General features: G+C 39.4%; 1 long non-coding RNA gene across 1 annotated transcript; it reads right to left on the bottom strand.

Annotated features, from left to right (window-relative positions):
• Nucleotides 1-6: 6 nt before the first annotated feature.
• LOC113507733 lies at nt 7-8072 on the bottom strand. Its single transcript, XR_003401894.1, has 3 exons — nt 6772-8072; nt 6199-6547; nt 7-187 (listed from the first exon to the last, which is right to left on the bottom strand). It is a non-coding gene; the product is annotated as an uncharacterized LOC113507733 (long non-coding RNA).
• Between the last annotated feature and the right edge of the window lie 415 nt (nt 8073-8487).

Raw genomic sequence — 8487 nt, 5'->3', positions numbered from 1 at the left:
ATGCGGACACCGTGTGCTGCCGCCCTTCGTGAGGTTTTCTGCCGTTTTCGCTGGCAGGGCTCCGTGCAGCGGTCGTCGACCCGCGCCCACTCGCTGCTCTTGCACCCGGCACCGCGACCCACCACCCGACTGGCTCGGGCCGCACCCCGCGCGCACCTGACGCCGGCTTTTCCTTTCGATTCATAACCTACAGGTTATTGATGATTGTAAACTTCGCTTGGCTTGTAAACATACATGCAAGCGGTGCCGACGATGCGCTCGCGTCACATGACGCGTGCGAAGTGGGTGATGTTCGCGTGGCCGCTTGCGCAAGGATAAATCAGGGCCCGAGCGATTGCAGCATCGCAGCCCTAATTAATAGGTGCGATTGCGACGTGCATAGTGAGGGCACCGTGCAGTGCGCAAAACAAACGTAGGTCCGACGTAAGTGCATGTCACCGTTCACATGTGACATGTGTTGAACGTCTATAAAACTGTCACATCACTTGGGCGTGTTATTGGAAGGACTCGCCAAAAATTGAGTTCGTATTGACGAACATTGTACCTGCACGCAGATGGCACGCGGACCACCTGGTCTTCACTCTTGATGTTGTGTGATACTACGGCGTAAACAACTTGAATTGATTTATGAAGAAATAAATAATTAAACATGTGAGTGCTGAATAAAAACCTAAGAAAGCCTACACTAGGTTCTTTCTTGTGTTAAACATAATAAATAATTCAGGATTTAGGAAACACGTTAGTATCGCGAGCCTTTTTTATATTCTGATTCGTAACATAACTCTTTTAGGAAACAATGCAGACTATTGTTTCGTCGATGACTAACGATCTAAATAAAAAGCAATCTCGGTGGACGTTTTTTGTTGCACATCAATTAGAAAACAATGCGATGCAGGCAGGCTATGACAACAAATTACTAGGTGGATGTCATCGGGTGTGAGTAGCACGTGCCCTTAGCGGTGTTGCCGGCGCGGCGTGCCAACTCCGCCGCTTTAATAGCTCATTATACCCGGAGTATAACTTACGCAGTCCTAAGAGCCCAGAATAATCCGACGCATAAATCTTAACGTACAGCGGAAGTGGGGAGTTAAGTATTTGCTTTAAATCTCTGCAACCAGAACTCTGCTAGTAAAACTACGAAGAGAAAATATTTCATTATTTTGTAATCGATTGGGTTCACCTTTTTGTTTTTTTTTAAACGTATGGGATTGACCCACTTGTTTGAATATTTGTTGATTTAAACATAGTTTTAATTTGGTAGTAATCGAAAAATGCCTCTTCTTGGCGTTAAACTTTTTTATTAGAATTTAATTTGGCAACGCTGTTGAAAATATTGCAAATAGGTGGTTAATTCGGTTTTCGAAGTGATAATGAACGTGCGGGAGGCGTAGAAAAGGCACCGGAGGGCAGACTCGCTAACGGATGGCTTACGGACGGCTACTCGGCGATCATGACTAACACGCTAAGTTTACGAACTTCGATGAACCATCACATTACATACCAGAACAGATTCTGGTAACCCAAACAATTGGTTTACTTGGAAAGAAGTTCTATTTGTCCATTTAGACGACGTTAAGGGGATGATGTAATGTGGATTTTATCAACGCAGATTAAGTGCAAGTTGAACCATGAGTGGGAGGCATACGTATTCGATTCTGTTCTGAACTACATTTGTTATTTTTTTTTTGTAGTACTCCAGCTGGATGAATGCTTATGTGTTTAGGTAATTTTTCTCTTCCTCTCTGTTGCTTCAATAAAAAGTTTTTTTCAACACAGTTACAGGTTTCCTGTCTGAATTATACTTGGTTTCTACATTGCAAAATCGCAGCTAGCAAAAAATTAAAAAGCAGAATCCTTAACTACACATTTTTGATAAGGCACTTTTAATCCATGTTTAATGTACCGGCTGATCTACAAAACATTTCGGTAATACCATAAATCTGGTGAGCGGGGGAAAGCTCTTTGATCGGTGGGTTTTAATATGTTTAGAGTTTGGCGTCGGGACGGGGCGCAGACCGCTCGGATTGCGTCAGAGGCGGTGACACCTCGCGGAAACTGTCCACGGAACGACACTTATTCTATTAGCGGTCCGATTTATGACCGGCTGCATGACAAGCAGGCAAATGTCTGTCTACAAAGTCGGTTAACGCTTCTAGACGTTGAAATGTTACATCGAGCCGCGGAAACTTGTACATGTAATTAACGAAATATATTTTTAAATGTTCACAAAATAGGTTTTTAGAAAGAAATTGAAATGAATGCCTTCACTTACTTCACCAACGGGTGCCAAAAATCTACAGAATGTCCAAACTTTTAATGTTAGGATCACGTTGGGCAACTGACAGGGAATTACGTCTTACATTTAAAAAAGTCTGATTCACCGGAGACACTTTCATTCGATACGGAAATAACTACAGAGCAATTTAGGCTCCTTGTGTTAAACTGCCTAAAGGACAATAATACATGCGAATCTGTTACGGTGACCACACATTATGACTCACAAAGAGATGTGTAGCATATTTTTTTCACTAGCGATAAAACTTTACTATATCTATTAGGAGATAAGTACACCTGACTAAAATGAATCCTGCTTGAATTGCGCATGGGATATGAATGCTTACGCTTTTGTAGATGATAGTGAACACAATTTTAATAGTATAATGCTATTTGGATATTTAGCGCCTTTAGTAAAGAGGGCAGTTTACATTTCGTGCCAACTTCTACGGCGAATCTAGAACTGGGCCAGTCACCGTTAATACGCTATATAGGTGATTGTATCCAGATCACATCAAAGAAACGTCTAACGGTGATACAAAGCAGGACTAATTCGTAGGACAGATGCGACTGAAGATTTGCTATCTTAAGAAACTCGTAAAACTCTATCGAGACGAACGTAAACTTCAATGATACTGGATCACGATTCACGAGTCGTGAATGTTTAATCTGATGTTTGATGTTAGAGTTTCCGAAGAGGAGTATTTAATGTGATTTCAAAAGAATGATTGTATAAACGAATCGTGTAGTTGTGTTAATGTACGCGAACCGGCAACCGCGATAGATGTGAAGTTGAAGAATGTGTTGTGGTATAGTTTACTACGCGGAGTGGGTGGCCGGCCTGGCGGTGGCAGACCCGCTCGGAAGTGGATTACATGCGCAACTCTTACTCTGACGTTACATTCGCTACGTTCATATTGACAATTATGTATTTTCGTCACTTTTTGTGTTACCATGTTCGCTCTTGAATGAAATAATACTTTTGTGAGCGCTGGCATTTTGCAATATTTTAGTTACTGAAACTATGCTATCTATTATGGGGTTAACAAAGAACCCAACAATTTAGTAATTAGAACCATAAGTAACTTTAATGTGCTGTGCTTTATCATCAAGAATCTGGTTCTTAATCAAATATACTGTGACGTATGATTTTGAAGATGTAGCAATACTATTCAAATAAACTGGCAGACTTAAGTACAATAGCATTTGTTCTGTCAAAATCTCCGTAATCAATTCTCCGTATTAATTTGATCCGATAAAATCCATGCAGACATATCGATGTTTTTCAATACCTCACATCTCTCTGTCGAATCAAAATTTTGCGCACACAAATATTGTTTAATGTCGTCATCAAAGAGTAAATAATATGAAGAAAACCCATCGCAGACTGAATTATTGAGAGGAAACTTCCAATAAGTAATGGAAGAATATTGTAGCAGCAATAGGAAGTAATACAAAAGCTATTGGCAAAGGTATCGTTGTGAAACTGTGCGATGAGTCAGCCGGGTATTTGTGAGGAGCGCACCCGCGCGGCCGGCGCGCTACCAGCCCCTACGCCACAACACACGCTCTGGCTTACGTCGGTTTATATCTTACGATTATATTCTACGCGTTCGTTATTCGTTCTAGATAACATATAACAGGTTATATTTTCTGGTCAGGTACTGTAATAGCTATAATATTTGAAAAAACTTTCAGTGAAAATGTGATCTAAAATTAAGTAAATGAATTTCAAATTGTCTATGCTGTATAAGTACGCAAACCTTAAAAATCTCAGAAAAATGGTTTTGATTTTAAAAATCATAGTTGAGATACAACGAATTCGAAAAATGATTTAAACATAAATGCAGTTTTAAAAACAACACAATCTCTTGAAAAATTCGAGGGAAATCATGAAATATTGCAAAAAGTTATACGTATTCAGAAAAAGTGGTATTGACTGGCACTGCGGCCGTTATCTGCAGAGGAATATAATATAGCATAGTATGCGATGGCTTAGAAAAACAGTGTAACGATTTCGCGTAAACGTAAGCGCACGGTGAGCGGCCGCGGCCAGGGCGCGCGTGACGCAGATGCGAGCCCCGACCTACTTATGTCGTAGAAAAAATCAGCAGATGTTCAACTTTGAGGCGCGGGATATATCGAGCAGAATGTGTTGTTCCGAATAGAAATAAACTTGTCACATATTTTGATTGTATCTAGAGCGGGCAGCGGTTAGTCATGTCGTGATGCCGATGCCAACGGCCCGGCCGCTGCGACCAACCACCATCTATAAAGGCAATCGTGTTCCAGACTGAATCACTACAGGCGCCGTCTGCAAAATGTCTCATCACTGCCGTATTTACGATGTTTATTAGTATTGTGTATATATATAGTTATTATGGAGAACACAGGCTACCAGTTTGGACATTTCGTTTATCGTGAAGGTCACTCGAGTGTATCGCTATTGGTAACAGATCAAGATCAGATTAGATAAGGTCTAGAAATAGATTTGTTTATAGGTAAGGTAACGCACCAGCCTACACATTAAATGAAATTTAAAATCAACTTAAAAAGTTCAATCCGTTATGTCGGTTGCATGACGTCTGTAAGTTCAGGGTCATTTATAGCCGGCGCGTCTCAGAGACACGCTTCATCACAAATCTGTTTGATCTGCCAATTAGTTCAAAAGTGAACCAGAAGCACCATTCGACAGAAACATACGGCAAGAGCGTCTCGTGTCAAGAAGGGTTACGTGAGAACATTACACGATACGGGACATAAACAACATTATTTTTGAATCTTCAAAGAGGATTGTTTATAAGCGTCGCTTAGAGATCTCTTAAAACAAAAGAGTTAACATTGGGAGTAAATTTAGAGTCGTAATTTTGGATAGCAGCCGAGAAGCTATGGACTGATTTGGGTAAGTGTTGTCATCCTAGGTTCTGAGGTAGGGGAGGGTGGTAACTGGCAGTAAGTAGTCAGGTTTACGGGTGGTACGATGTAAGTGGCTCGTCTAATTGTTTATCACGGCTGTCACACGCGCGGCTTTGCTCGCGAATCATAAAATAATTAGCAATGATTCATCGTCGCGCCGAAAGCGTCACTCGACGCTGCTAGATAGCCGTTAGCTGAGAGATTTTGGCATTACCTTTTGACAGACGATTATTTCACTGTCGCCGATCGTTAGTATAAAATTTACCGCGTGATTACTGTGTCAGTCAATTCAAGTTTTTTTTATTGATTGATGGATTTTTCTAACAGTAACATCTTTTGGGGGGTTCAATTTATCTGGTGGTTTTTGCTTTTAATTAAAATGTTGGAAAATCCAAACAGAAAAGTCGAAATTACTTTGTCTGTACAAATACATAATAATTGACTTCCTAATTTTTGGGTACTGCATCAGATGGTGAATTAAATTATTTAACGGGATTATTTATTTCATATCGATCCGTTCTGATATTCGGAGCATTTTTGAAAAGCATTTTTAATGATGGTCTCAAGTGGAAATTATAACTATAATTTTCAATTTATCATTTTTGTGAGATTAACTAACTATAAGAACTGAAGGTAAACTATTGACAATTTATTGTAAAATATATATTACCATAAGAATTTTGATTTCTACTAAGAATTCAATGATTTCTTTTTAAGTAGTCAATTAAAGAAATAGGAGACCAAAATTAGTACGTTAATTCAAAAGGATCCTATTTGTTTTTAGTTATTTTTTAATTGTGAATATTCAAAATTAATCTACATTGACAGTAAGCTTTGTCAAACATATAATGCTTTTTCAGAATAAATCTCCAGTCAAGGTGCTACGACCAGGTAGCCGGTAAGTTCAAGGACTTACTATTTGCGATGATCTAGAGAAATAATTTCAAAATCGTATAATATTGTGTAATAATTTTGGTCGAGTACATTCAACGATTTTTTGATAATTACCTGAAAAGCTCCTCAAAAATTTAAAGTACTTTTTTTTATAATTTTGTATACAAATTTTTAACGTACAGCAACTTAAAATCCACTACAAACTACTGTCAAACATCGGACTACTCACTCATGTAAACGTCAACGAACACTTGCAATTTATCGTAACCGGGTTGCACTGTTATAGAAACCTGAACGGAACAGTCTGTTTGCGGCATTTCACTCGATCACATGCACACGGGAGCGCGGGCGGTCGCGGGCGCGGCGATGCATCCGAGTGCAGTGCGCGGACGATGCGCCGGCGCGCGGCGGGAGCGCGAGACTGTACGTCGTCGCAGAACCCGACCGATGCCTCCCCGATAACCTTAAATTAGATTAATTGTATCGCGCTGATTCATGCGTGGCTCGCGACGCGCTTCTTTTTGTTGACACCGGACAAATGCGTTAGCTTTATTTAGAATTGAGGATTATGAGAGGTGAATGAATTTTTTTACATCCATTTAGTCTATTAATGATGTGTGAAAAACGGAGCATATTTTTACAGCGCTTGCAGACTCATATAAGCCAACTGATAGAATATGTACTTACTGAAGCAGACCTTATTTCTTCAATTGGAATTGAGCTTTTTTTGGAAACTTTTTGAGAGCGAGCTCATTATTGGAAATAAGCCTAGTAAAAATTAACGCCTCGCCTCATAATAAGATGATAATTAAAATAAAAAGTTACGGTAGCTTACATGTTCAACAACGCTTGCGATTGTTGTAGTATTTTGAATTATACGTTCCTATTTGGTACCTAGATTTTCTATTCGATTTAGCTTGAATTTAGATTCATTTAACTTCTTTATCCTGACGATAAAGGGATGATGATAGGGTATAAAAAGAAGATCTTTTTAGTTAGATAGAATGAACACAAAATACGTGTATTTGCCATTATATGAACAATAAAAATTTACATAGATAAACTGCTTTAAGTTTAGGAGACTTGGATTTGTCTAGGACTTGTGCCGTAGCGACTTTACAAAATTTATGCACAGAAGTCACGTCATGAGTAAGATCCTAATCAAACGAAATCTGCTTTGGCCAAAAAATCTTTTCCCCAAATATCTCTATTGCAGTATGACCAGTTCCGATATAATAAACTCTGAACCTAAGTTCTCGTAGCTACAAGTTTTGGAATATATTCCGGGTAATGGTCGAAGCGAGTTTAGAATACAGATACAACGATGATAGTTAGCTGGAATCGCGGTTAGATTTGTTCGCTACTGGAAAGGCCGATACTGTATAAAAATCAACACGTTTGTTTATTTGAGCAACGCATAACGGGCGAGATGCCCGCCGCGGCGGCACCCATGAAAATATTACGACTTATTTACTTTACCGCGATACTGTTCTTACCGCATTGACGTCTGCTCTCTGAGTCAGCAGGGCACGAGCCACGAGGCACGTCTCACTTAACACATTTAAGAAATTTGCAACATCACTCCACTATACAAATTGTTTCTGTAGCACTGAGTTACTCTTGTTATTTTTGTATGCGAACGTAGTGCATTGTTTAGCTGCTCTCGTTGCACAATAGCTGAAGAGTGAATTACGAAACTTTGAGTCGTAGCGTATTGAGAAGTATCAGAATAAAAGCTTGTTGTAGGCAAATCGGATCGGATATTTCGTCCAGATGTGATTACGAAACTGGTTACCAACATAAATGAAAGATGAATCGGTTAAACCCGAATATGACAGAGCATGTTAAAAAACTGGTATTGGTTGGAGTTCGAAGAAAACTCCATGAGGAAAACACCGTCCTTGCGTCCATCCTTCAAGATTGCAAAAAAGATAATGATTGCCGGCGGTTATAATTGAAGATATAAGGATAATTTTGACGATAATATTTGGGTTTGATGCGGAAATAGCGTAATTAGACTATGCTCAGTAAAGAACACTTAAAAGGCTTTGTATTTGTTTAAAACGGACGACAAACATCAGATAAAACGGATGGTCTTTATTCCCCGCAAGGTTAAGTTACATAGGAAATTAGAATCATAATAACAGTGTAGAGCAAAACATTTGTCGCTATGTGTAGTGCTTGTTCAATGCGACGGGCGGAAGCGGCAGATAAACAAAAGGCGATCCGTCTAGCCATCTGCGCGGATGCAAGCTGACGCGACACACATACCGCCATCATAACACTATTTACAGATCATACCTATAAAATTTAATGGCTTTTGATTCCCGAATACATCGACTTCTTGGACTATTCTTGAGCATTCTATTTTTCCGTTACTCAAATTAAATTCAGTTGTTTTAG

Source organism: Trichoplusia ni, unplaced genomic scaffold, assembly GCF_003590095.1.
Source record: "Trichoplusia ni isolate ovarian cell line Hi5 unplaced genomic scaffold, tn1 tig00003115, whole genome shotgun sequence".
Lineage (NCBI taxonomy): Eukaryota > Metazoa > Arthropoda > Insecta > Lepidoptera > Noctuidae > Trichoplusia > Trichoplusia ni.
The sequence above is the reverse complement of the archived record's forward strand: the minus strand, read 5'-3'. Positions and strand labels throughout refer to the sequence as shown.